This window comes from Chiloscyllium punctatum, chromosome 31 (assembly GCF_047496795.1).
Source record: "Chiloscyllium punctatum isolate Juve2018m chromosome 31, sChiPun1.3, whole genome shotgun sequence".
NCBI lineage: Eukaryota > Metazoa > Chordata > Chondrichthyes > Orectolobiformes > Hemiscylliidae > Chiloscyllium > Chiloscyllium punctatum.
In genome coordinates, this window is record NC_092769.1 from 16486790 (window position 1) to 16513311 (window position 26522).

General features: G+C 45.1%; 1 long non-coding RNA gene across 3 annotated transcripts; it reads left to right on the forward strand.

Annotated features, from left to right (window-relative positions):
* The first annotated feature begins 38 nt into the window (after window positions 1-38).
* Window positions 39-26373, forward strand: LOC140456803 (uncharacterized). Of its 3 annotated transcripts, none has more exons than XR_011953138.1 (3): window positions 39-131; window positions 6721-6827; window positions 25608-26373. It is a non-coding gene; the product is annotated as an uncharacterized lncRNA (long non-coding RNA). The 3 variants fall into 3 exon arrangements; XR_011953139.1 differs by lacking the exon at window positions 39-131 and adding an exon at window positions 5641-5679; XR_011953137.1 differs by lacking the exon at window positions 39-131 and adding an exon at window positions 6451-6558.
* The last annotated feature ends 149 nt before the right edge of the window (window positions 26374-26522 follow it).

Genomic DNA, 26522 nt, shown 5'->3' on the forward strand with positions numbered 1-26522 from the left:
CTTGATTCAGGCGTGGCTCAGCACAAGAAACAATAAGGGACAAGGGAAGTTAGAGTCGATGTCTTGTGATGCAGTGAAAATATCCCGAATCTTGGATCGAGAGGCTTGAGTTCAATTCACAGCTAGTGCAGGTGTGTTTAATAACTACTTTGAACAGGTTCATTAGGAAAAACAAGGGAAGTCAGGAACAGAGGAAAAAAATATAGAAAATAAATACAATGTGGTGGGGCTCTCAATGCTCAGAAGATTTCAGTCTTTACCAAGTGTTTCAGGGCCCCATTGGGTCCCAATACATACTGTTGCACTCCTCCTTGTGCACAGTCAGATACCACGATTGTGGGACAAAGTGTTGTGGTGGGATATGGAGGTGCTTTTGTAGAATTTCCTCAGTTTTGGAGGTGAAAATAGGTGAGAAGGTGTAGGGTTTTGTATGGAGTTACCTATTCCGCTCCTGTTGCAGCATCATATTATTGAACTGACTATACCTCGTACATTGTTGGCAGAGATCGCTGACATTTTGTAAGGCCACAGTACAAGATCCATCACTCTGTTTAAGACAGCAGAAATCTCTTGTAGCACGATAGTCATAGAACAATACAGGGCAGAACAGGCCCTTCGGTCCTTGATGTTGCGCCGACCTATGAATCATTCTCAGCTCGTCCCCCTACACTATCCCAAAATCACCCATGTGCTTAAGTAAAGGATTGTTTAAATTTCCCTCATGTGGCTGAGTTAGCCACATTAGCAGGTAGTGCATTCCATACCCTAACCACTCTCTGAGTAAAGACCCTGCCTCTGACGTGTTTAAATCTATCACCCCTCAATTTGTAGTTGTACATACATGCTAGCGTCATCATCCTAGGAAAAAGACTTTCACTGTATACCCTATCTAATCCTCTGATCATCTTGTATGTCTCTTTCAAATCCCCTCTTAGTCACTTCTTGCCAATGAGAACAGGTTCAAGTCGCTCAACCTTTCCTCATAAGACCTTCCATCCAGACCAGGCAACATCCTGGTAAATCTCCTCTGCACTTTTTCAAATGCTTTCACATCCTTCTCGTATTATGGGCACTAGAACTGCACACAATATTCCAAGTATGGCCGCACCAGCATTTTGTTTAGTTGCAGCATGATATTGCAGCTCCGGAACTCAATCCCTCTATGAATGAAACCTAACACACCGTATACTGCCTTAACAGTACTATCCACCTGGGTGGCAACTTTCAGGCATCTATGTTCATGGACTCCACCATCCCTCTGCACATCCACCCTACCAAGAATCTTTCCATTAACCCAGTACTCTGCCTTCCTGTTATTCTTCTCAACGGTATCACCTCACATTTAGCTGCATTTAACTCCATTTGTCACCTCTCAGCATAATTCTGCAGTTTATCCAAGTACCCCTGCAATCTGTAACATTCTTCCATACTGTCCACTCCACGGAATTTAGTGTCGTTTGCAAGTTTACTGATCCAGCCACCCATGCCTGCATCTACGTCATTTATAAAAATAACAAACAGCAGTGGTGCCAAAACAGATCCTTGTGACACACCACTACTAACCTGAGTCCAGGCTGAATATTTTCCATCAGCCACCACTCGCTGCCTTCTTTCAGAAAGCCAGTTTCGAATCCAAACTGCTAAATTACTCTCCATTTCATGTCTCTGCATTTTCTCCAACAGCCTACCATGTGGAACCCTATCAAAGGCTTTACTGAAGACCATGTATATCATGTCAACTGCCCTACCCTCATCTACATGCTTGGTCACCTTCTCAAAAAACTCAGAGGTTTGTGAGACATGACCTGCCCTTGACGAAACCATGTTGACTATCTGAAATCAAATTGTTGTTTGCTCGTTGATTATAAATCTTTTCTCTTATAATCCTTTCCAAAACCTTTCCTACAACAGAAGTAAGGCTCACTGGTCTATAATTACCTGGATCATCTCCATTGCCCTTGGAATCAAGGGAACAACATTTGCAATCCTTCAGTCCTCTAGTACCAAACCTGTAGAGAAAGACGACTCAAATATCAAAGCCAAAGTCTCTGTTATCTCCTCCCTCGCTTCCCAGAGAATCCTCAGATAAATCCCATCCAGCCCAGGGGACTTGTCTACTTTCTGGAATTGATAACACCTGATCGTAACTAACCTCGATCCTTTCTAGTCTAATATGTTGTACCTCTTCTCCTTTACAATATTCTCCTTTTCCTGAGTGAAAACTGATGAGAAATGTTCATTTAGCACCTCACCGGTCTCCACAGGGTACACACTGAACTTCCCACTTCTGTCTTTGACTGGCCATATTCCTACCCTACGCTTTTGTTTCTCACATACCTATAGAAAGCTTTAGGGTTCTCCTTTATTCTATTCACTAAAGACTGCTTGTGTCCTCTCTTTGCTCTTAACTCTCTCTTTAAATCCTTCCTATCTGATATGTAACTCTCCATTGCCTCATCTGTTCCATCTTGCCTCATCATCACATAAGCCTCCTTCTTCTTCTGAACAAGAGATGCAATTTCCACAGTAAACCATAGTTCCCTTACCTTATCACTTCATTCCTGCCTGACAGGGACATACCTGTCAAGGACATGTAATATCTGTTCATTAAACCAGCTCCAGATTTCAATAGTCTGCATCCCCTGCATTTTGCGACCCCATTCTATGCATCCTAATTCTTGCTGAATCGCATTATATTTGCCCCGTCCCATCGATAAGGAGGAGGTTAATTAGATTGTTTCCGGAGTTGAGGGGTTTGGCTTAACAGTAGATTGGTAATATATTCATTGGAATTCAGAAGAATGGAAAAATATAAAATAATGAATGGAATGGATAAAATAGAAGTAGAGAGGATGTTGCCACTGGCAGGTGAAGCTGGCACAAGAGGGATCATCTCAAGATTAGAGGCAGCAAATTTAAGACTGAATTGAGAAGGAACTTCTTGACCTAAACAGAATTCATTGCCCAGGGAAGTAGTTGATGCTAGTTCAGTAAACATTTATAAAGCTAAGGTAGGTTTTTTAAAAAAGAAATAATTAATTAAGGGATACGGTGAGAACGTGAGTAAATGGTTCTGCATCCACGAAATGATCAGCCATGGCCACATTGAATGGCAGAGCAGGCTCAAAGGGCAGGACGGCCTTCTCCTGTTCCTAGTTTTTATGTTACGTTATGCATTCCTCCCTCACTCGACTTGGAAGTGCTGGTTCTGGATTAGTGGTGCTGGAAGAGCACAGTGTTTCAGGCAGCATCTGAGGAGCAGTAAAATCGACGTTTCGGGCAAAAGCCCTCCATCAGGAATAAAGGCAGAGAGCCTGAAGTGTGGAGAGATGAGCGAGAAGAGGGTGGGGAGCAAGTAGCATAGAGTACAATAGGTGAGTGGGGAAGGGTATGAAGGTGATAGTTCAGGGAGGAGGGTGGAGTGGATAGGAGGAAAAGAAGATAGGCAGGTAGGACAAGTCAAGGGGACAGTGCTGAGCCGGAATTTTGGAACTAGGGTGAGGTGTGGGAAGGGGAAATGAGGAAACTGTTGAAGTCCACATTGTTGCCCTGGGGTTGAAATGTGGACTTCAACAGTTTCCTCATTTCCCCTTCCCACACCTCACCCTATTTACAAACTTCCAGCTCAGCAGTGTCCCCTTGACTTGTACTACTTGCCTATCTTCTTTTCCACCTATCCACTCCACCCTCCCCCCGACCCATCACCTTCATCCCCTGCCCCACTCAACTATTGTACTCTATGCTACTTTCTCCCCACCCCCACCCTCCTCGAGCTTATCTCTCCACGCTTCAGGTTCTCTGCCTTTATTCCTAATGAAGGGCTTTTGCCTGAAACGTCGATTTTACTGCTCCTCGGATGCTGCCTGAACTGCTGTGCTCTTACATCACCACTAATCCAGAATCTAGTTTCCAGCATCTGCAGTCATTGTTTTTACCTTAGAGGTGCTGGTGTTGGATTAGGATGGACAAAATTCAAATTCACAGAACACCATGTTATAGTCTAATGGGTTCATTTGAAAGTACGAGGTTTGCTGCTTCTTCATCAGGTGGTTGTGTGATTTTTAACTTTGTCCCTCACTCTTGTAACTGATAAACAGCAACAAAAGTCATGAAGCAGTGCGCATGCTCTAGCCAACAATCGGGCCCGGGTTGAGCAATTCATCAACTTCACCAACACATTTCACCCTGACCTTAAATTTACCTGGACCACCTCTGACACCTCCCTCCCCTTCCTGGACCTCTCCATCTCCATTAATGACTACCGACTTGACACTGACATTTTTTACAGACCCACCAACTCCCACAGCTACCTGGATTATACTTCTTCCCACCCTACCTCTTGCAAAAATGCCATCCCATATTCCTAATTCCTCCGCCTCCACCATATCTGATCCCAGGAGGACCGGTTCCACCACAGAACACACCAGATGGCCTCCTTCTTTAGAGACCGTAATTTCCCTTCCCACGTGATTAAAGATGCCCTCCAATGCATCTCATCCACATCCCGCACCTCCGCCCTCAGACCCCAGCCCTCCAACCATAACAATGACAGAATGCCCCTGGTGCTCACCTTCCATCCTACCAACCTTTGCATAAACCAAATCATCCACCGACATTTCCGCCACCTCCAAACACACCCCACCACCAGGGATATATTTCCCTCCCCACCTCTTTGGGCCTTCTGCAAAGACCGTTCCCTCCGTGACTACCTGGTCAGGTCCATGCCCCCCCTACAACCCACCCTCCCATCCTGACACTTAACCCTGCCACCGCAGGAACTGTAAAACCTGCACCCACACCACCTCCCCTACTCTATCCAAGGCCCTAAAGGAGCCTTCCACATCCAAAGTTTTACTTGCACATCCACCAATATCATTTATTGTATCCGTTGCTCCCGATGTGGTCTCATCTACATTGGAGAGACTGGGCACCTCCTAGCAGAGCACTTCAGGGAATATCTCCGAGACACCCGCACCAATCAACCACACCGCGCCGTGGCCCAACTTTTCAACTCGCCCTACCACTCTGCTGAGGACATGGAGGTCCTGGGCCTCCTTCAACCCCGCTCCCTCACCATCAGACGCCTGGAGGAAGAACGCCTCATCTTCCGCCTCGGAACGCTTCAACCCCAGGGCATCAATGTGGACTTCAACAGTTTCCTCATTTCCCCTTCCCCCACCTCACCCTCGTTCCAAACTTCCAGCTCAGCAGTGTCCCCATGACTTGTCCTACCTGCCTATATCCTGTTCCACCTATCCACTCCACCCTCTCCTCCCTGACCGATCACCTTCATCCCCTCCTCTACTCACCCATTGTGCTCTATGCTACTTTCTCCCCACCCTCCTCTAGCTTATCTGTCCACGCTTCAGGCTCACTGCCTTTATTCGGGCTTTTGCCCGAAACGTCGATTTTGAAGCACTTTGCTTGCTGCCTGAACTGCTGTGCTCTTCCAGCACCACTAATCCAGAATCTGATTTCCAGCATCTGCAGTCATCGTTTATACCCCGGGTTAATGATGTCAGTGGTGGACCAATGGAAAGGCAGGGGTAGAGCTGGAGGACCTGGTGGGGCAGATGGTCCTCAGGTCAATCAGTGAATGAGGGGCGGGACTTGACTATACCACGTGATCATCCTCGCGGTCGGCGCGGATGTTGGGGATGGATGTGCGGAGAGCTGTCGGTAAGGAAAGAAATAAACAGCCGTTAGTGGGAGGAAAATGGTGTTGGTATGGTCTGAGAGGTTTTACAATCATTTGGTACACATCGGAAAATACAAATTTGAAACTTTCAGTCTCATGTTTGAAGTAAACGGGAATATGCCTCGTTGAGTAATCGGCCCGAGTGAGCGCCGCCATCTTTATTCGGGGCAATGATTCACTGGACACGTGCGCGGCCGCCAGCTTTGTAGGGGGCAAAGTTCAGAGGGATGTATGTGCAGCCTTCGCTGGTAAAAAGAGTCATAGGGCAGGATTTACACACAGCACATTCAAACCCAGAGAAATGGACTTTTTTCTGGATTTGTTTCGTAATTCATTTAAATGATTTGGATATGAATAGAGGCCGTTTAGTCAGTAAGTTTGCAGGTGACACCAAAATTGGAGGTATTGTGGACAATGAAGAAGGTTATCTCAGAGTACAGTGGGTTATTGATCAGATGAGGAGTGGCAAAAAGGATTTAATGAAGGTAGATTAGATTAGGATATCTGGTTGGCATAGGTTGGACCGAAGAAGTCTGTTTCTGTGCTAGACATCTTTGACTGTGGAATCATAAAAGTGAACTCTGCCCTGGTTCATCTCTGGGTTCTCTGATGTCCACTTGTTCATTATCTAGCTTCCTCAATCTCTCATGGGTATATTTTTGCTCTGTATAGTATTTTACAATTACTTTCACAGCTGTTTTGAAAATGAATTGAAAAATGTAGAGTTGGAAAAACACAGCAGGCCAGGCAGCATCCGAGGAGCAGGAGTATCAATGTTTCGGGCATAAGCCCTTCTTCAGGAATGTAAATGAATTGTCCACTGCTGCCCGGCTCCTGACCGTATGATGTTCCATTATCAGGTTACTTTTTTCCACAATATCTTTGACAGTCAAGAATTCTTTTTTCCAATAAGCGAGTGCATTTTCCTTCAATTTCTGACAGTCAAATTCTGCACCATTTTCATTCCCTGTGATTCATATTGCACTCCCTGAAACATCAACTGTGTATTTCTCCTTCCACAGAAACCAGCGATCAATGCCAAAGCCTTGTTGCCTGTGGAGAGGGTGATGTTTGACTTCCTTGTACTGCTGCAGTTTTTATGGTGAAGGTGCTCCCACAACGTGGTTGGGTAAGAGACGTTACAGATTATTCACTCAGCGATATTGAAGAGTAGAAGATATCTGTACAAATCATCATGGTTTTAATTTCACAAAAATATTATTGAGAAGTTTTGACATAAGGTTACAGATGGAGAATATTGTGTCCAGTGACCAAAACCATTGCCAAATAACCAGTTATTCAAGAATGCCTTGAAGTAAGAAAGTAGATCTTAGAGAGTTAGAGTGGGGATTCCAGACCATGTTCCCTTGGAGTCTATAGAAATATTCACACAGGAGAACTCAAAAATAAACACATCATTGAGAGTCTGGACTAAAATGAGTTATTGAGATATGAAAAGGTGTGTGGTGCAGGGAGATAGGAATGATTACAGCCAGGAATTAATTCAAAGGAGCGAAAATAACTTGTTGTTGCTTATAAATGGGAGTCTTTTGATTGATCAGCAAGTTTTGGTACAAGTGAGCACTTCGGCAGTAGAGTTTTCAATATTCTTGAGATTATCGGGAGGGTGAATGTGATGCTGGCCAGGAGTGGGTTTAGATAATGAAATCTAGAGTCAACAAAAGGAATGAATGAGAGTTTCAGCAAATGAACTGAGACTGTGGTGAGGTCAGGTGATATGACTGAAGTCGAAATAGTGGTCTTGGAGGGGGGCTGACCTGTCATCCTCACCTCATTCAGCTGTTTGTCAGTTTGTGAATCAAGTCTGTAACAAGCTCAGGAACTGAGTGGCCCTGGAAGAACCCAAACTGGGCATCGCTGAGCAGGTTATTGCTGAGCAGCTGCGTGACAGCACTGTTGATGACACCTTCCATCATTTCACTGCTGAGCGAGTGTGGACTGATGGAGGGCAATTGGCTGAGTTGGATCTGCCCTGTGTTTTTGTGTTGGAACATCCCAGAGCAATGTTCCACAAAGTCGGTAGGTGCCAGTACTGGAACAGTACTTGCCTTGGTGGGCAGCAGGTTCTGGAGCACAGCCAACAGTATTATTGCCAGAATATTGGCAGGGCCCATACCTTTACACTGCTTATCCATTTCTTGATCTGATTGGAAATGAGTTTTCAACCAAGTCGATTCATATCTGTGATGGCAGGGACCAATGGAGAAGGCTCATCCACTTGGCACTGCTGGCTGAAAATCGCTGCTAATGCTGTCCTCTTATCTGTTGCATGAATGTGTGAGACCCCTCCATCAGTAAGGGTGGATATATCTGTGATGGTTCCTCCAGTGAGTTGTTTAATTGTCCATCACTATTCTTGACTTGGTGTGGCAAAACTGCAGAACTCCAATCTAATCTGTTGGTTATGGGATCACTTAGTTCTATTTGGTGTTGCTTGTGCTGTTTGGCATGCCGGTTTGGTAGCTGCACCAGGTTGGCCCTTTATTTTTAGGTATGACTGGTACTGCTCCTGGCATGCCCTCCTGCATTCACCATTGAACGAGGGTTGATTCCCCTGGCTTGATGTAAATGGTTAAGTGGGGGATATCAGGCCATGAGATTTCAGATTGGACTGGAGTACAGTTCTGCTGCTGTTGTTGGCCCACAGTGAGGCGGAGGTTGCAGGGTCAAGAGGGCTGATTGTGTGGTTGTATTTTCCAGTGCATTGGTAGATGTAATGTGGTCCATCCAGTTTCATTCCTTTGTTGAGACTGTGCAGTGATTAATACAATGAGTGACTTGATGGGCCACTGTCGGGTTTCTTTCCCTCAAGGACATTGTCGATAGCAGAAAAACATCCCCAATGGTTCCATGGCAAACAGTAGATTCTTCATTCCAGTTATTTTTTTCTTGAATTCAGAGCTACCCTCTACCGATTTGGGATTCAAACCTGAACTTCAGTTGCATATTTTAATATTCTTGATAAATGATAAATACGACAGGTTTGTTCACTTATTTTCATAATCACTATCACAGGTTTTGTTTATTGTTTTGGACATAAAAACACTGTCCATTTTCCTGTCTCCTCCATCCTCCCCTCCAACAACAAGAGTGAGGAGCACATGGAGTTTCTCTGTCAATAACATTGAGACAATCCGATCAGCTGCCTCTGCTTCTTTCCTCCCTCTCCACTAGCCCACCGAGCCAAACTGCCTCACAAGAGTGCTCCTCATTTTAGTCCTAAACTTGCATTTCCTCGAGTCCCTTGTCAAGCCTTATTAGAGGTCCTCTTGACCATTTACCCTAGTGTAGCTAAATCATGGACATTCCAAATCTGTCTCATCCTCCTGCTTGTCACCGCCCTCCCTCCCTCCACCACGGTCACCCCCCCCCCCCCCCCAACTTGCAATTCACAGATATTGTTCCATGATCTGTCTGTCTGTTTTTTTCTGGTTATGTCCTTCTCTCCCATTCTGCTAAAACCTAATATTTGACCTCACCATCGTTGGAAAATCCTGCTCCGTCTCCACTCTCCGTTTCCTTTCTGAATTCCTTGTATTTGGTGTCCCTCCAGGGTCTATCCTTGGTTTGTCCTGTTTCTCACCTACATACTGCCCGGAGATAACATTGCCCAAAAGCACCGTGTTAGGTTTCACATGTACACTGACGATGCCCAGCTCTCCCTCCCCATCATCCCTCTCCATTACTCCACTATTACTCAGTTATCAAACTGCTTACCACGCTTCGATTAGCTGCAATTCACTCCAATGACACACTGTCATTGTTAAACCCATTGCCTTCAGTTGCTATTCCAAATTCATTTCCCTTACTGCTGTGTCCCTCCCTCTCACTGGGAAGTGTCTGAGGCAGAACTACATTCTTCACAATATTGCTCTCATATCTGACCCCAAGGTGATCTTCTGATCAGACATCTACACAATCACAAACACCAGGAATTCCAATCTCTAAAACGTTGCTTATCTCCTTTTCACTCCAGCTCCATTGCTACTGAAACCCTAACCTGTGTCGGTGTTGCCTTTAACTTGAGAAATCTGAAACAGAGCCCTTGATTCCGCGACTGATCCAGAATCTGGTTCAAGACTCACCGTAATGGGACACATCCTCTCCATATTTATCCTGTCAAACCTTGACAGAATCCTGTATGTTTCAAAGAGATCACCTCTCATTCTTCCAAAGTCCAGTGAGTAGATTCCCAACTTATTCACCCTTTGCTTACAGGATAATCCCTTCAAAACAGGGATCATCCCAATGGATCTTCTCTGAAATGCCTCCAATAAACTGCTCTATTTCATTAACTAAAGTGACCAAATCTGTTCACGTTACTCCAGATGTGGTCTCACTTGTCATTTGTTTAGTTGCCTTAAGGTATATACTCCAAACTCTTATATTGCAAACTCTTTGAAATAAGGGACAGTATTCCATTCCCTTTCCTGATTCCCTGTTGTAACTGTGTGCTCGCTTTCTGTTTCCTGCTCATTTTCCCCCAGTCCCTTTGTGATGCAGCTTTCTACAGTTTATCCTAAGTTATACTCTATTTGCCAACTTGTTGCCCAAGTTTCCTGTGAAGATCTCTCTGTAAACTTTTTATAATCCTTTTGGAACTTTCCTGTTACGCCTTTTCTAGGAGATTCCCCCCCTCATTATTCGAAACATGTACTGTGAGCACTGGGCAGTGGGAAGCATGCGCAGTTGCTATCTTTCAGGGATAATCTGTTTCATGACTGGGAGGATCTTGCTGCCCATTGGTCAGAATGGAGACAACTTGCCCATCAAGGTGCATGAGCCTTTCACACCCCATGTCTTATTGAGGAGGCTCAGCGGCAGAATGGAAGGAAAGAAAAGGAAGCAAATCCTGCTCTCCATATCTCACTGAATCTTGGGACATTCTGTCTCATGTTCAGTCACATGAAGTTCCAAGGTGGAAATTCATAGAAACCCACATAGATTTGCCCTTGAAGAGCCTGCTGACCTCCACCAGGGGTAATGTGTACAGTCATCCTGGGCCAGGAGGAAGGGATTGTATGAGTTTCAAACTTGAACTGACAGTGACGGATTTTATAAACTTGTATTACAGGCAGATATTCAAATGGTAATCTCAGTCATTGTAACGCCAAACTCTGACAGAATTACTCCATTCATCAGGACCTGGATATTCACATTGTGTGAGTATTGTGTTCCAGATCAATACCATTTGCTGAATAAAAGTTCTCCTTTGAATCAAACCATCCTTTCAATAGATCTTCCCAAATCTTCAACATGTGTCCTGGAATCCTTGTATAATGAGCTGAAGGGTCTAAGGTTTATTATAATAATGCGTAACTTTTGTAAACCACTTTGTCACAGCTCCCCAAATTTCTTTTGCTACAAGGAGAACACCTCAGTTTCCCCAAACTCCTGATTCCCCAATGTCTGTTTGCTCTCTATAAGGTACACATCAGGATTGTGTTGGAACATTCTCCACTTGCCTGCATCAGTGCACCCCCCCCCCCCCCAACAATATTAAAGAAAGTGAACATCCTCCAGGATAATGTACTGTACCCGAGTGATTTCCCATCCACCACCTTCAGCATTCCCTCTCCCCACCCTAGAGGCACAGTGGCATCACTGTGTAAAAGATCAAGTCAGCATTGTCCTACCCGACCACAGGACTGCTCTCTCATTAGAGAGAGATGTCTGGTAGTGGTTAACCTGAATATTACCACAGCGCAGGCAAGGGGAGAGGTTGAAAAGGAGAGTCCATTAATTGCGGATGGTTATTCTTGATGTGTATTAGCAACACACATGTCACGTGAACAATTAATGTTAAAAAAGGCCCACAAATTCTGCAACTAAAATCCCCCATTCCTTGAACCATCCTGGTAAATCTCCAGTGCCCCCTGTCAGGGACCCTGCCATCCTTCCCAATGGGCGATCTCTGGTTCGCACTAACCGTGGTGCTCTGAACCCTGTGGGTGATAGCATCGAGCAACAGTTGCATTTAACCTCACTGTCTGGAAGAGAGTGAGAGACAGAAATCCTGAAGGCATTTAAAATCTATTTAGGAACACACTTGCAAGGCCAAGGCTGACAGGTCTATGGGCTCTGTGCTGGAAAATGGGATTAAAATCGTTAGCTGGGAGATTTCTTTACAGCATAAACCCAATGGACCACAAAACCGTTTTCTGTCATGTAGACCACAAACGCGTAATATAGGAATATGACAAGCCACAATAGAAACCAGGTCAGAGAAGGTGATATTAGAATAGATGATACGTGATTAAATAATGTTTTTTGGAGGAAAATGTGACAGAGGTTAAGCGGGACATTGTGGATCTCTGGGTGCATGAATCTGAAATAAAAATGGGTTATCTTGAAGGCTGGAATTAAAGAAAGGCACATCACTGAGATTTGAGAGGGTGGACAAGATTAAAGATAGAAAGTGTGTTGAGACTGGAGGAGATTAGAGATTGGAGGATGTTGCAGAGATTGAGATGTCTTTGATGCAAAGATAGTGATAGTTCTGAGGCTAGAGAGGAATTATAGAAATAAGAATGAATTGTTAGCTTTCCCAACACTACCTCTTTACTGATAATGATTGTTTATCTGTCCTCATCTGCCACATCCTCCATAGGCCTACGACAATGAGAGTACACAGACAGTATGTTCCTGTTAAGGCCAAGGCTGGGAGGCATCGAGAATGCTGCATGACCTGAGAAATTGAGGCTCTGGTCAAGAAAATGAAGGAAGGATATGTCAGGTACAGACCGCACTGTGTTTGTGTGAATCCCGAGAGGACTGTAAGGGCAGTAGGAGTATACTCGCGGGAAACCAGGAGGCGAAAAAGGGGACATGAGATAGCTTTGGGAAAAAGGTTTAAGGAGAATCCAAAGAGATTCTACAAATACACTAAAGACAAAAGAATAACTAGGCAGAGAATAGTGACCCTCAATGATCAACAAGACTGTCTATGGAACAGCAGGAGGTGGGAGAGATTCTGTAAGTATTTCATGTCAGTTTTTACTGAAAGGGGATGTGGAAGTTTGAGAAGTTGGAGAAATAAATATTGATAACTTGGCGAGTGTACATATTAAAAAGGAGGAGGTACTGGATGTCTTAAAATGCATAAAAGTGGATAAATCCCTGGAATTTAATCAGGTATATCCCAGAACTTTGTAGGTAATTAGAGAAGCTTTTGCTGGGCCCCTCACTGTGATATTTGTATCATTGATCGCCACATGTGAGGTGCTGGAAGATTTGTCCCATTATTTGAGAAAGGTGGTAAGGAAAAGCCAGGGAACTATAGACCGGTGAGCCTGAAGTCAGTGGCAAAGAAGTTGTTGGAAGGGATTCTTAGGGACAGGATTTACATGTCATTGGAAAAGCAAGAAAATATTAGGGAGAGTCAGCATAGCTTTGTGCATTGAAATCAGTACCTTGGACTTGAGAAAGACACAAGGTTTCACATAACACATTGGTTAGCAGGTTCAATACCATAGAATTCTGTCAGAACTAGCTGTTTGGATACGGAATTGGCTGGAAGGTCAAACAGTCATAGATGGACAGCACAGAAACAGAGACCCGTCGGTCCAACCAGTACATGCTGATCAGATATCCCAATGTAATCTAGTCCTACCTGTCAGCACCCGGCCCATATCCTTCCTATTCATATACACATGAAGATGCCTTTTAAATGTTGCAATCGTAATGGCCTCCACCACTTCCTCTGACAGCTCATTCCATACACGTCCCACCCTCTGTGTGAAAACGTTGTCTCTCAAGTCTCTTTAAAGTCTTTCCCCTCATACCATAAACCTATGCCCTCTTGTGCTGGGAACAACCACACCAGGGAAAAGACTTTGTCTATTTATCATATCAATCCATCTCAGGTTTTTATATACATTGATAAGATCACCTCTCAGCCTCCGACGCTGCAGGGAAAACAGCCCCAATCTATTCAACCTCTATTCAACCCCCCAGCCTAACTCAAATCCTCCAACCCTGGCAAAGGTCTTGTAAATCTTTTCTGAACCCTTTCAAGTTTCACAACATCCTTCCAATAGGAGGGAGACCAGATTTGTACACAACGTTCCAAAAGTGGCCTAACCAATGTCCTGTACAGCCACAACATGACCTCACAACTCCTGTACTCAATACTTTGTCCGATAAAGGAAAGCATACCAAATGCCGCCTTCACTATCCTATCTACCTGCACTCCAAGGACTCTTTGTTCAGTAACACTCACCAGGACCTTACCATTAAGTGTATAAGACCTGCTAAGATTTGAGTTTCCAAAATGCCAATCCTCAGCCCATTCACCCATCTGATCAAGATCCCATTGTACTCTGAGGTACTGTTTATCACTGTCCACTACACCTCCAGATTTGGTGTCATCTCACTAACTATACCTCCGATGTTCACATCCAAGTCATTGATATAAATGATGAAAGGTAGTGGATCCAGGAGTGATCCTTGTAACAGTCCACTAGTCACAGGCCTCCAGTCTGAAGAGCCAGTTCTGTATCCAAATGGCTAGTTCTCCCTGTATGCCATGAGCACTAACCTTGCTGAGAAGTCAGTGTCAGAGTGGAGGGTACTTTTTGGACTGGAAGCCTGTGATGACCAATATGCTGTCAGGCTCTGTACTGGGTCCACTGCTTTTTGCCATTTATATAAATGATTTCTATGTGAATATAGGAGCTATGGTTAGTAGATTTACAATAGACACCAAAATTGGAGGTGCAGTGGACAGCAAAGTTACCCGAGAGTACAATGAGACTCCAATCAAATGTGCTGAGGAGTGGCAAATGAAGTTTAATTCAGATAAATATGAGGTTCTGCATTTTGGAAAAGCAAATCAGGGCAGGATTTCTACACTTAATGGGAAGGTCCTGGTGATTGTTGATGAACAAAGAGATCTTGGAGTGCAGGTTCATAGTTCCTTGAAAGTGGAATCATAGATAGGCAGGGTAGTGAAGAAAGTGTTTGGTGTACTTGCCTTTATTGGTCAGTGCATTGAGTACAGGAGTTGTGACGTCATTTTGCGGCTGTACAGGACATTCATTCAGCCACTTCTGGAATTCTGCTTTCAGTCCTTCTCTCCCTGCTATCGAAATGATATTGTTAAACTTGAAAGGATTCAGAAATAATGCAAAGATATTGCCAGGGTTGAGGGATTGAGTTATAGGGAGAGGCTGAATAGACTGAGGCTGTTTTCACTGGAGAATCGGATGCTGAGAGGTGACCGTAGAGTTTGATAAAATCGTGAGGGACATGGATAGGGTAAACAGCCAGGGTCTTATTCCTGTTTAGGTGAGTCCAAAACTAGAAAGCACAGGCATGAGGGAAAAGATTGAAAAGGGATATTAGGGGCAAAGTTTCAAGCTGAACATGGTACGTGTATGGAATGAGCTGCCAGAGAAAGTGTGGATGCTGGTACAGTTACAATATTTAAAAGGCATATCATTGGATATGTGATTGGGAAAGGTTTCGAAGGATATGGGCCAACTGTGGGCATATGGGCCGAGATTAATTTAGGATATCTGGTCAGCATGGACAAGTTGGACTGAAGGGTCTGTTTCTGTGCTGTACATCTCTATGGCACTAATAAATTAAAATTAAGATAGGTTTCTCTTTTATGGAGAGTTAGCAGAAGGTCTGACAATTCTCCTTGGAGCTGAGAAGGTTAAGCAGTGATTTCGACCAGGAGTTGATTTGTTTCCAGGGTATTTCATTTACAGAGAGACAGAGTGAGAAATCTTTAACGTCACAATTTTTAGTAACTATTTTCAGGTAACTGGCAAATTAATGCAAAGAAAAATGTGAAGATTACTTTACTCACTAAGTTCTGAGCATCTGGAACAGTTTGACCGACAGCTGGATGCAGATTCAGTAGTTATTGTCAAAACAAATGTGAAATTTAACATTTTTAAGGAAGGATTTGGAGGACTATGTCCAAATGAGAGGTGAGTTGGGACTGACTGGCACCATCTCCAGAGGGAGAGTGTACAGCCCCAATGGGCTGAATAGCCCCCAGCCCCTGTGCTTTGTGATACTGACCAATTCACTGTGAATGATGAAGCTCATCACAGGGCAGAGCCGTAGAGATGTACAGCATGAAAATAAACCCATTTTCCAACACTTGGCACATATCACTCTGCACCCTTCATATTCATATACCCATCCAGATGCCAAATGGTATAATTGTACCAACTTCCTGACAGAAGATTCCATACACACACCAACCTCAGTTTGGAAAAAAAAATTGCCCCTCCAATCCATTTTAAATTCTTCCCCTCTCACCTTAAACCTATGCCCTCTCATTCTGGACTCCCCGACCCCAGGGAAATGACCTTGTCTATTTATCCTACCCAGGCCCCTCATGGTTTTATAAACCTCTATGAGGTCACCCCTCAGCCTCTGATACACCTGGGAGGATCCCACCACTCAGGTCACAATGGGGCCTGGCTGATTGACACAGCTTCCGACCAATAGGAGAGTTGGCGTGATCCTCCAGCCAATGGGAGTGAATGAGGGGTGGGTCCAGCTGGCCAACACATGACCATCAGCTTTGCAGGCGCAGTGTCACTGTGAGGGGGGACCGAATGTGAAGGAGTGGGAGAGACAGCAGATACTGGGAGAGAGATGGAGTTAGTGTGGACTGGGAAGGTTGATAAACACTGTTTCAGTCTGCTGGACCTGAACTAGATACTCCGGGTAAATGAGAACCAAAAGAACTGCGGATGCTGTAAATCACACACAACAACCAGAAGGTACTGGAAAAGCTCAGCAGATCTGGCAGCATCTGTGAAAAGAAATCAGTTCGCATTTTCGATCCAGTGACGCTTCCTCAGGAACTGATGTTACTGAGAAAAAAAAGTCTGTTTTTATGCAGAAGGCAGGGGTTGAGGAGTAAATGATAGGTGGGGATAGAGTCCAAAGAGAGAGATAAGAGCAGTTGGACAAAGGAGTGAATAACGATCGGATGGGGGGAGGGTGAATAGCTGTTAATGGGGACTGTTAGTGGCTAACCATAGGTAGTGTGTAATGGCAGGCTATGTAACAACAAGGCCTGGTATGTGGGGTAGGGGACAAAGACACTAGGACGTGGGAGGGTTCAGGACCGAAAATTATTGAATTTGATGTTGAAGCCAGAGGGTTGCAGAGTCCCCGAGTGGAAGATGAGGTGTTGTTCTTCCAGCTTGTGTTAAAGTGTGATGCTGGAAAAGCACAGCAGGTCAGGCAGCATCCAAGGAGCAGGAGAATTGACGTATTGGGAATGTCAGCACTTCATCAGAAATGTGGGTGCTGGAATATGGCTGAGAGATAAATAGGGAGGGGTGTTTGGGGTTGGGGGGAAGGGAGCTAGGGAGGCTATAGGTGGATGTAGATGGAGGGTCGTGGTGAGAGGGTGGAATGGACAATTGGGAAGGAAGATGGACAGGTGGGAATATTCAAGAGGCCAATGCCGAATTGGAGGGTTGAATCTGAGATAAGTTGGGGAGTGGGAGATGAGGAAACCTTGATGCCGTGTGGAAGATGAGGTGTTCTTCCTCCAGGTGTCAGGTGGCTCGGATTTGGGATGGAGGGCTTGCATGTCCTTGTCAGCGTGGTGGCGGAGGGGCTGGGGGGTAGCCGAAGTGGTCGGCCACAGGGCGGTGGGGTTGGTTGGTGGATGTGTCCCAGAAATGTTCCATGAAATATTCCACAATTTGGCATCCCGAGAGCAAGGGACACACTAGGTGAGGTGTTTGGGTGGGCAGGGAGATCTCTGCTGGATGTGGGAGGATCCAGTGGTGGAGTTAAAGGGAAGGTTTGGGCAAAGATTTTCCACCTCTTGCAGTGGCAAGTGAAGGTGCTTAGAGGTGGAGGGTGGGTTGGTGGAGAGTGTGGATCTAAAGTGGAAGTCACAGAAGGTATGGTCTCTGTGGAATGCTGAAAGGGGTGGGGAGGGAAATATATCTCAGGGGGTTGGATCTGATGGTGGAAAGAGCAGAGGATGATGGGTTGTATATGGGTGGAAGGTGAGGATGGGGGGATTCCATCTTTGTTGCATTTGACGGGGTGGGGTTCAAGGGCAGTGGTGTGGGAAGTGGAGGAGATACACTGGAGGGCATTGTTGACCACATGGGAGGGGAAATTGCAGTCCTTGAAATAGGAAGTCATTTGGTATGTTCTGAAGTTTTCTTCCAGCTTGCATCAAGCTTCACTGGAGCACTGCAGTAAGCATGAGACAGATATGTTGGACAGGGAACAGTCTTGTGTGTTAAACAGCAGGCAACTGGAAGCTCAGGGTCTTTTTTGCAGGCACAATGTAGATAATCAGCCACCATTTCCACCACCGCCACTGAGATGCTAGAAGGTTCCTGTCTCCTCCATTAACAGCTTTCCAACTTCCCACTCCTTTATCTTTCCAAATGTTCCTGTGTCTCTTTGGGCTCTGTCCCCACCTATTAGTTACTCTTTAATCCCTATCTCCTGTAGTCCAAAGACCTATAGGTTCGGTGAATTGGCCCAGCTAAGTTTCCATAGTGTTCAGGGATGTGCATTAGTTCGGGGGAAATGGAGACTAATAGAATAGGAGAATGGCTCTGGGTGGGATAAACTTTGGAGTGTGGGTGTGGAATTGTTGGGCCAAAGGGCCTGTTTCCTGAAGGGATTCTAATTTTCCCAGCTGTCATCAGTTCTGAGGTAGGGTCACTGGACCCGCGATAACCCATGGTGTGTGCAGGAGGGGGAAAGGGGAGAGTGGCAGCAGAAACCGGATGAAATGTATCAGTGTAGACTGGGAGGGTTTAGGTACACTCTGTGCAGGTCGTTAGTCTGAATTAGAAACTCTTGGTCCCATGTTTGGAGCAAAGGGGAAGATGGCTTGGGCCTCAGGCAGTGAGAGGTCCTGGGTTATGGTCGTCCTCTTTATCTTGGTCCAAGGTACAGCAAGGAACATGCACGTGTCCTCTTCCTGGGTGGGGGGGGGGGTGATTTGAAGAGGAGCATTTACACATCAAACACATACCAAGAGAAGTGTTTGTCTTCACTATTCATCTTGCACTGACTGTGAGCTTTGTTTTGTGAAGTCATTTTATAGAATATTAATTGAGAATAATTGAGACAGGGATCTCAATAAACATGTTTCTACAGTTAGCGGAGTCCTCAGGATCTGAATATCATTGGTATTTAACTGTGGAATGAGAAAGGTTTGTCTGTTCTGTCTGTGGGAAAATATCTTCAATATTTTTGTCAAGCCAAAAGCAGAAAGATGTTCAAGTTCATGGTTGGATCACCCTTTGGGTATGTGTTCAATTCTTGGCCCTGCAGCTGTGGAAGGAGGTATTGGCCTGAGAGAGAGCACAGATTTATCCAAATTCCACCTCGCCTTTTTGCAGGAACTGTCAGATTTAGTCTCAATCATACACTTTAAAATGTTAATCTGTAAACTCCCTAATTCCAATTCTCCGCAAATTTCTCGTGGAGTCAAATTCCAGCACCATTTCAGGTGGAACGTTCCAGATTCTGACAACTGTCTGTTCATTCAGAAACTGCTAAAGTCCATTTTGACGCTGAATTGAAAGATGCAGTGCTGGTCTGAGCTCCCATTGAGGTGCATTGGAACAGTACAGGAGGCTGAGGGCAGTGTAGGTGTGAGCAGACAATGAAGATGACAGGGCTGCACTGTGAGGGCTGCTTGGCTCAATGAGAGTGTTTTGGAGTTGGGTGAAAACAGAGCGAGGGGAGACAGGGAGAAGGTGAAGCTGAAACTCCATTTTAGTTCAGGCCTTTCAGAAATTCACAGTCCCAATCGGAACAGCCAGTTTGTCAGTGATACCTGTGGAGTATTTAAGTTTTTAAAGTATGACATATCAGCTTAAGTAAAGATTTTTTTTGTTATTATAATGGACATGTATGAAGTGAAGGAAGGTTACTCACTTATTTAAATTCTCTTAATGGGAGTAACTAGATGAATGTAGAGAGACGTTGTGACAGGAGCCCTCAGACCCGTGGTGTGCTCCTCTTGCACAATGTGGGAAATAAGGGCCACTTCCAGTGTCCCTGACGGCTATTTGTGCAGGAAGGGTTCCCATTTGCAGCTACTGGGAAACTGCCTTTCAGAGCTGGAGCTGAGAGTGGACTCACTGTGGAGCATCTGCAATACTGAGAATGTTATGGACAGCATGTTTAGTGAGTTAGTCACCCTGCAGGTGAGGGTTACACAGGCAGAAAGGGAATGGGTGAACATCAGATCTAGTAAAAGGCTCAGGAAGGGATGGAGGAGTCCCCTGTTGTTATCCCCTTCTCATACAGATACTGTATATCACTTGGGATTCTGTCAGGGCAGGAATGGGTGGGGTGGCTTCTCGGGAAATCAGCATCAGCCAGGTTAATGACACCACAGAGAGCTCTGCTGATCAGAACAAGAGGCCTGAGAGTGGCAGGGCTATAGTGACAGGGGATTCAATAATCAGGGGTACAGCCAGGCACTTCTGTGCCCCCAGACATGAATCCAGGATGGGATGTAATCTCCCTGGTGCCAAGATCCATGATATCATGGAGTGGCTGCAGGACATTCTGGAGCTGGATGGTAAACAGGCCATGGTCGTGCAATACACAGATACCAACGACATCGCTAAACAGAGGGATGAGGGCCTGAAAGCTCGACATAGGAGAGCAGAGATACATTAAAATGTAGCTCCTGAAATGTAATAATGTCAGACTTACTCCCAGTGCCATGCGCTAATGAGAGCAGGAATGAGAAGGTAGATCAGCTGGATGTGTGGCTGGGGAAATGGTGTACCACAGAAGGGTTTTGATTCTTCAGGCACTGGGACTGTTTCTGGGTGTGACCTGTACCAGCCTGACCGGTTACCCCTGGGCAGAGATGAGACAAATCTGGTGGGGGCTTTTGCCAGTTCTATTGGTGAGTTTGTAACTAGTCTGGCAGGGGGATGGGAACTAAAGTGTAGGCTTATATGGGTCAGATTCAGGACAGGGAATGGGAGGTAGAACATTAGTGATGTAGTTAGCGGCTCAGAAAGCCAAAGGAAAGGAGGATTAAACGAAGATTGAGTCCCTGTTCAGCAATCAGTCCTGACATCCCAGGAAGGTGAGTCAACAAAATCTGGAGCTGTGTACATGTCTATGACTCTGTGCTTCAGCAAAATGGTGGAAATCGGCAAAAAAAAACAGTGCTGGAGATCCTCAGCAAGTCTGTCCGCATCTGAAATGGTGACAGATGCAGGAAACATTGCAGCCTTGAAGAAGTGTTTAGATGATCACACCAAGCACTACAATATCGATTACACGCTGAGTGCCAGAGCGTTGGACTAGAATAAATAGGTGCTTGATGACCAGCATGAATACGATGGGGCTGGAAAGTTGACGTTTCGGGTTAGGGCTATTTATCGAGACTGACAAAAGGTCCCGACCCAAAACATCAACCTTCCTGCTCCTCTGATGCTGCCTGACCTGCTGCACCTCCCCAGGTCCACATTGTACAGACTCTGACTTCCAGCATCTGCAGTCCTTAACTATCTTCCCATCCCAGGACTCATCTGGTGATCCTCCTTTACACTCTCTCAATAACCAGGAGAGCCGTCCTTGGAAAAGGGGAACAAAGGTATACACAGTACTCCAGGTGTGGTCTCACCAAGGCCCTTCCAGAAAGGGATCCCTGCCCCCATCTTATCCATAATGGTCATCAAGCACACATGCCTGGTGTGATCATCTCAACACTTCTTCAAGGCTGCAATGTTTCCTGCATCTCTCACCATTTCAGATGCTGCCAGACCTGCTGAGGATCTCCAGCACTTTCTGTTTTCTCTGTTATAGAGTATTGAAAGGGGGGATTTGCAGTTGAGAAATTCAAATTGAACTTCATGTTCAGTTTTGATAGTTACTTGATCCGTGCCGATCTGAATATCATTGACCTTTTCATCTGGATGGAAAGGTGTGTATTCTGCCCGTGGGTGAATATTTCAAATGTCAGTGTGACTGGAAAAAGTACTGAGACAGTGAAGTCCATGTTCGTGTGGGGACTGTGAAGAGAGATTTCATTGGTTTTTGAAAGTCTAAACAATCATGGCACATTTCCCTGGAACAGGTAAGCCACAGATTGGTTTTGTATGAGGACAATTAACCATGAAACCAGAAAGACAAAAGGATTCCTGCATCATGGAAAAAGCTATGAAAATGGGATTGTTGTAATGGAGTGAATTATCAATCATTGATTGTAATCCATTGGCGTTGTCACATCGGTTCCAGTGCCGTAGGGAAACACAGGAAATGTGATGAGTGCAGTGTAGGTTTCAGTTATTCAACTGGAAAGATGAAGAAGATATTTGCAAGGATGATGCCAGGTCTCAGGGGTCTGAGTTACAGGGAGAGGTTGGACAAGTGAGGACTTTTTTATTTAGAGCAGAGGAAACTGCGGGGGAATATTTTATAGAAGTGTCTAAGACCATGAGAGGCGTGGGTAAGGTGAATGCACTCGGTCTTTTTCGCAGGGTCTCGAGGATTGGAGGGCATCAGGTTAAAGTTAGAGGGGAAAGGATACATGGGAAACTGAGGGGCAAGTGTTCTACACAAAGGTGGTATGTATATGGAATGAGCTGCCAGTGGAAGTGGTTGAGGTGGGTATATTAACAACGTGTAAAAGACATTTGGACAAATACATGGATAGGAAAGTTTCAGAATGCTTTTGCCCGAAACGTCGATTTTGCTGCTCGTTGAATGCTGCCTGAACTGCTGTGCTCTTCCAGGACCACTAATCCAGTATTTGCTTTCCAGCATCTGCAATCATTGTTTTTACCAAGTTTCAGAAGCAGATGGGCTAAGTGCAGGGAAATGGGGTTAGTGTGGATGGACATTCTGATTGGTATGGGCCAGTTTGGGCCAAAGGGCCTGTCTCTGCTGTAGGATTCTATGACTCTAAGTGCATTTGCTCTTTCTCCCCCTAACTCTGTTGGTATCCTGGGATGTATTCCATCAGGGCAATGAGACTTGTCTACCTTTAGCTCCATTAGCTTGCCCAGCTCTAACTCTTTCGTGATAATGGTTGTTTCTTGGTCCTCACCTTCCTCAGTCTCCTTATCAATTACTGGCATGTTCTTCGTATCCTCCACTGTGAAGTCTGACTGCTGTGTGCTCATATTCCTGAACCCTGCTGGATCGGAATAACTGGGCACAGAACTCTGAGAGATCTTCTTTGAGTCTTTATTGATGAGACACGGCAGCTCTCTGGATAGTGTACATACAAAATGCCTTCAGGCAGCATCAGGTAACTCCCCGCCTGTCCGATGTATGGCTCCCCTTCTTATACCTTTTGTGGTTTGTGACTTTGAATACAGACTGTCTCTCAATATTATCTCCATGGCAACGGCAGTTCAAAAGTCTAGTTCAGTTCATCACTTTGTGGTTAAACCACACACACCCCCTTTCTTCCCCCCCCCCTCCCCCGCAAACCCCCGTGGCTCCCTCAAGTATCTGACAGGCGCTTCAGTTTCAGTGGGGTCTCTATCAGGATTCTGATGTGGAGGAGCTGGGGGTGGACAGAGTTAAAAACCATACATCACCAGGTTATAGTCCGACAGGTTTATTTGGAAGTACAAGCTTTTGGGGTGTGCTGTGATTTTTAACTTGATCAGGATTATCTCTCTGGTAACAGTTACGTGCTTCAACAATTATAGAGGCCATATGTTCCCCACACAATAGGTTCCCCTCGAGCAGGGTAAACTGCTATTCTGTCCCTGGGGAGAGCTACTCATCACTTTTTTTATCCCCAATTCCATCATGCTTTCTGTTGATCTTTGAAGTTTTTCCAATCTCCGAATTTATCCTTGGTCTTTGCCAATTTGTATGCCTTCTACTTCAATTTCATAGACTCCATTATTGCCTTAGACATGGCAGATTACTCCTTTTCCAACAGTCCTTCCTTTTCACTGATATATACTTTTGCTGAGAAATTTGAAAAATTACTTTGATATTCCTCCACTGTCTGAGAACTGTCCCACAGTAAAGTCTTTGTTTCCATTCTACATTCGCCAACTCCTACCTCCTCCTATTGTAGTCTCTTTTGTTTAAGCACAGGATCTTGGGATTGGATTTAATCTTCCCTCTTTCCATCTGTGTTCTAAATTCAACCAGTCTTATCACAAGTCTTTTATCAGATTACGAGGGGAGGCGATGTTTCCTGGGTGTTTTGGTTTCATTGTCAGTGACCTTGGCTTTGTAATAAAGTACAGGATAGATATTCACACAGAGTACTCTGGACGGTGTGAATGTACTACACAGTCTAAAACCATAAATCACTGTCTCCCCTCAATTTAAAATTGCAAAATCATTATCTCCTACACACTTCCTCACTACCTAAGTTTGGAGCGCTAACCCACCTGACTATCCTGCTGTTTCTGAAAATCTCCTTTGGTGAAGGTGGTGAGTTTTGGATTCACCTTTCCAGTTATTACTGTAAGAAGATAAGCACTGGGCACAGGGAAGGCAATGAAGCCCTTTGAATCATCTCTACCATTTAATACGGTGATGATTGAGCTCACCTCGGTCACAGCTGAATTTTCCTGCCTGCTCTCTCTCACGCTTCAACTCATTGCAAATTCAACATCTGTATCTCTTCATTAAATTGGCTCATTGTCTTGGCATCCACCGCATTTTGAATAGGGAATTCCACAGATTCACAACACATTGAGATAGGTACATTCTTCTTCAGGAGAATAGAATAGAATCCCTATAGTGCAGAAACAGGGTATTCATCCATCGATTCCACACCAACCCTATGATGATCATCCCACTCAGACCCACCCATTCCCTGTAATCCTGCATTTCCCGTGGCTAATTGCCTAACCAGTACATGCATGGACCCTGTGAGCAGTTTGGCATGACCAATCCACCTAACCTGCACGTCTTTGGACTGTGGGAGGAAACTGGAGCACCGAACAAAACCATACAGACGTGGGGAGAATGTGTAAACTCCACACAGTTGCCTCACGCTGGAATCAAACCCGGGTCGCTGACGCTATGAGGCAGCAGTGTTAGCCACTGAGCCACCTCTGCTTAAAATCTGCTGCCCATTATTAACCTCCCCACCCCGCAATTGGCTGAATGTATATTCCTTACGTCAGAAGTCCGGGTGTCTAAGCGGATGTCTCGGTAAATCCCAGTGGCAGCCCACATGTCCTGTGTGTCTGAATGGATATCCTATAGACAACACCCTCCAGCCCACACTTTCTCTCACTTTCCAGGGACAGGTCTCCAGAGGCTTCATGGGGACTACAAATCCCACAAGCCCTGAGGCAGGGACCACACGTGTGTGAGGAAACCCACCACTGTACATGTACAGAATGTGGGCGGGTTTTGGAGCAAGTTCTTTTGGGTAACTCGCGGAAGCATTTCACACTGTCATTGGCAGGAGAAGGGATGCATCTACCTATAGTATTGATCAGTTTTGGGGGGATCAAAGTGTCACTACGCCTAGATGGGACCAAGTTCCATTCGCAACTTGTCATAACACTGGGAATTGACCAATGGGAAACAAGGAAGAATCTGACCCATTCTCCCAGTCTGAAGGTTCCTCTTCTGTCCAGGATCTACCACCTCCCTTTCTGTTTCCTTTTGTTTCAGTCTGCTGTTTCAAAATTGACTTGCAGCAACTGAAGGGAAAAGAAGTGAACCCAGAAAGGGTGCAGAGTCTAACCAGGGACGAAAAGTGGTGGCATGGACCTGTTTATCAGTAACACCATGAGAATGTAGAGGGTGTACATTAGGGGGTAGCAGAGTCAGAATGATGGGAGAGAGTAAGAGGGCTGGAGGGTTACAGCTTTGGGAGAAGAAAGGGGAGAAAGATATTCCAGAGAAACTAGAATTGTCTTTTCTGAATTTCTAATCTGTACATATTCCTTTTATCCAGGGTGCTAGATGGTGAAGATTTGCAGACTGAAATCTCAAAATCACGTGCAGATCGTGATTAAGTTACACAACATTTGATGAACCAAAGATGGAGAATCACTGGGCCAAAATCCTGCAACACTCTCTCTCCCAGCGTTGTCGGTCTCTCTGCGCCAAATGGACTGTGAATGGTACAAGACAGCAGCTCACTACCATCTTCTGAAGGGTAACTAGAGATGGGGAATAAATGCTGGCTGAGCCAGTGATGCCCATATCCTGGAAACCGTTTCTATCACGAGTTCCTGAAACCCAGTTGATGTTACTGCAGGATGATGAGGGATGCTGAGTGTATCCTCCAGGAGGCAGCACCATCACATTACCCCTGCCTACATCCACACAGCAACGCCACTGGAACAAAAGGAAGTGAAGCCAAATGAGGACTTAGACTAGTTCTTCAAGGTAAAGTCATGAAAAGGGATTGGAACAGAGCCGGAACAGGAGACTGAGCTGGATGATCAGCTGTTTCCCATTGAATGGTGGAGCAGGATTGAAACGCTGAATGGCCTCCTGCTGCTATCTCCCAGGTATGTATATAGTCATGGAGCCCGGGTAGGAAGAAGGGGGCAGGGATTCTCCAGGAGATTGCACTTCCACAACAGTTTTCAGTGAGCGATGGTTTGATGGATTTTATTTAACATTTATCTTTAACACAAGGTTTGTAAATGTTGGTTTTAAAATGTTGTAAGAGCTTTTTGCACCGCAAGTAAAATTAAAGAAAATAAATTGAACTGTTTGAATATAACAGTTTTAAAGCTTTCAACCTCTGTAAAGCAAATTCCTGTCCCAGACACCATCACTTTCAAGCTACTCAAACTCCAGGGAAATATTCCCTCCTTGTCTGAACCGTTGGTTTGATTTAACTGCTTTTCAGTTTTCG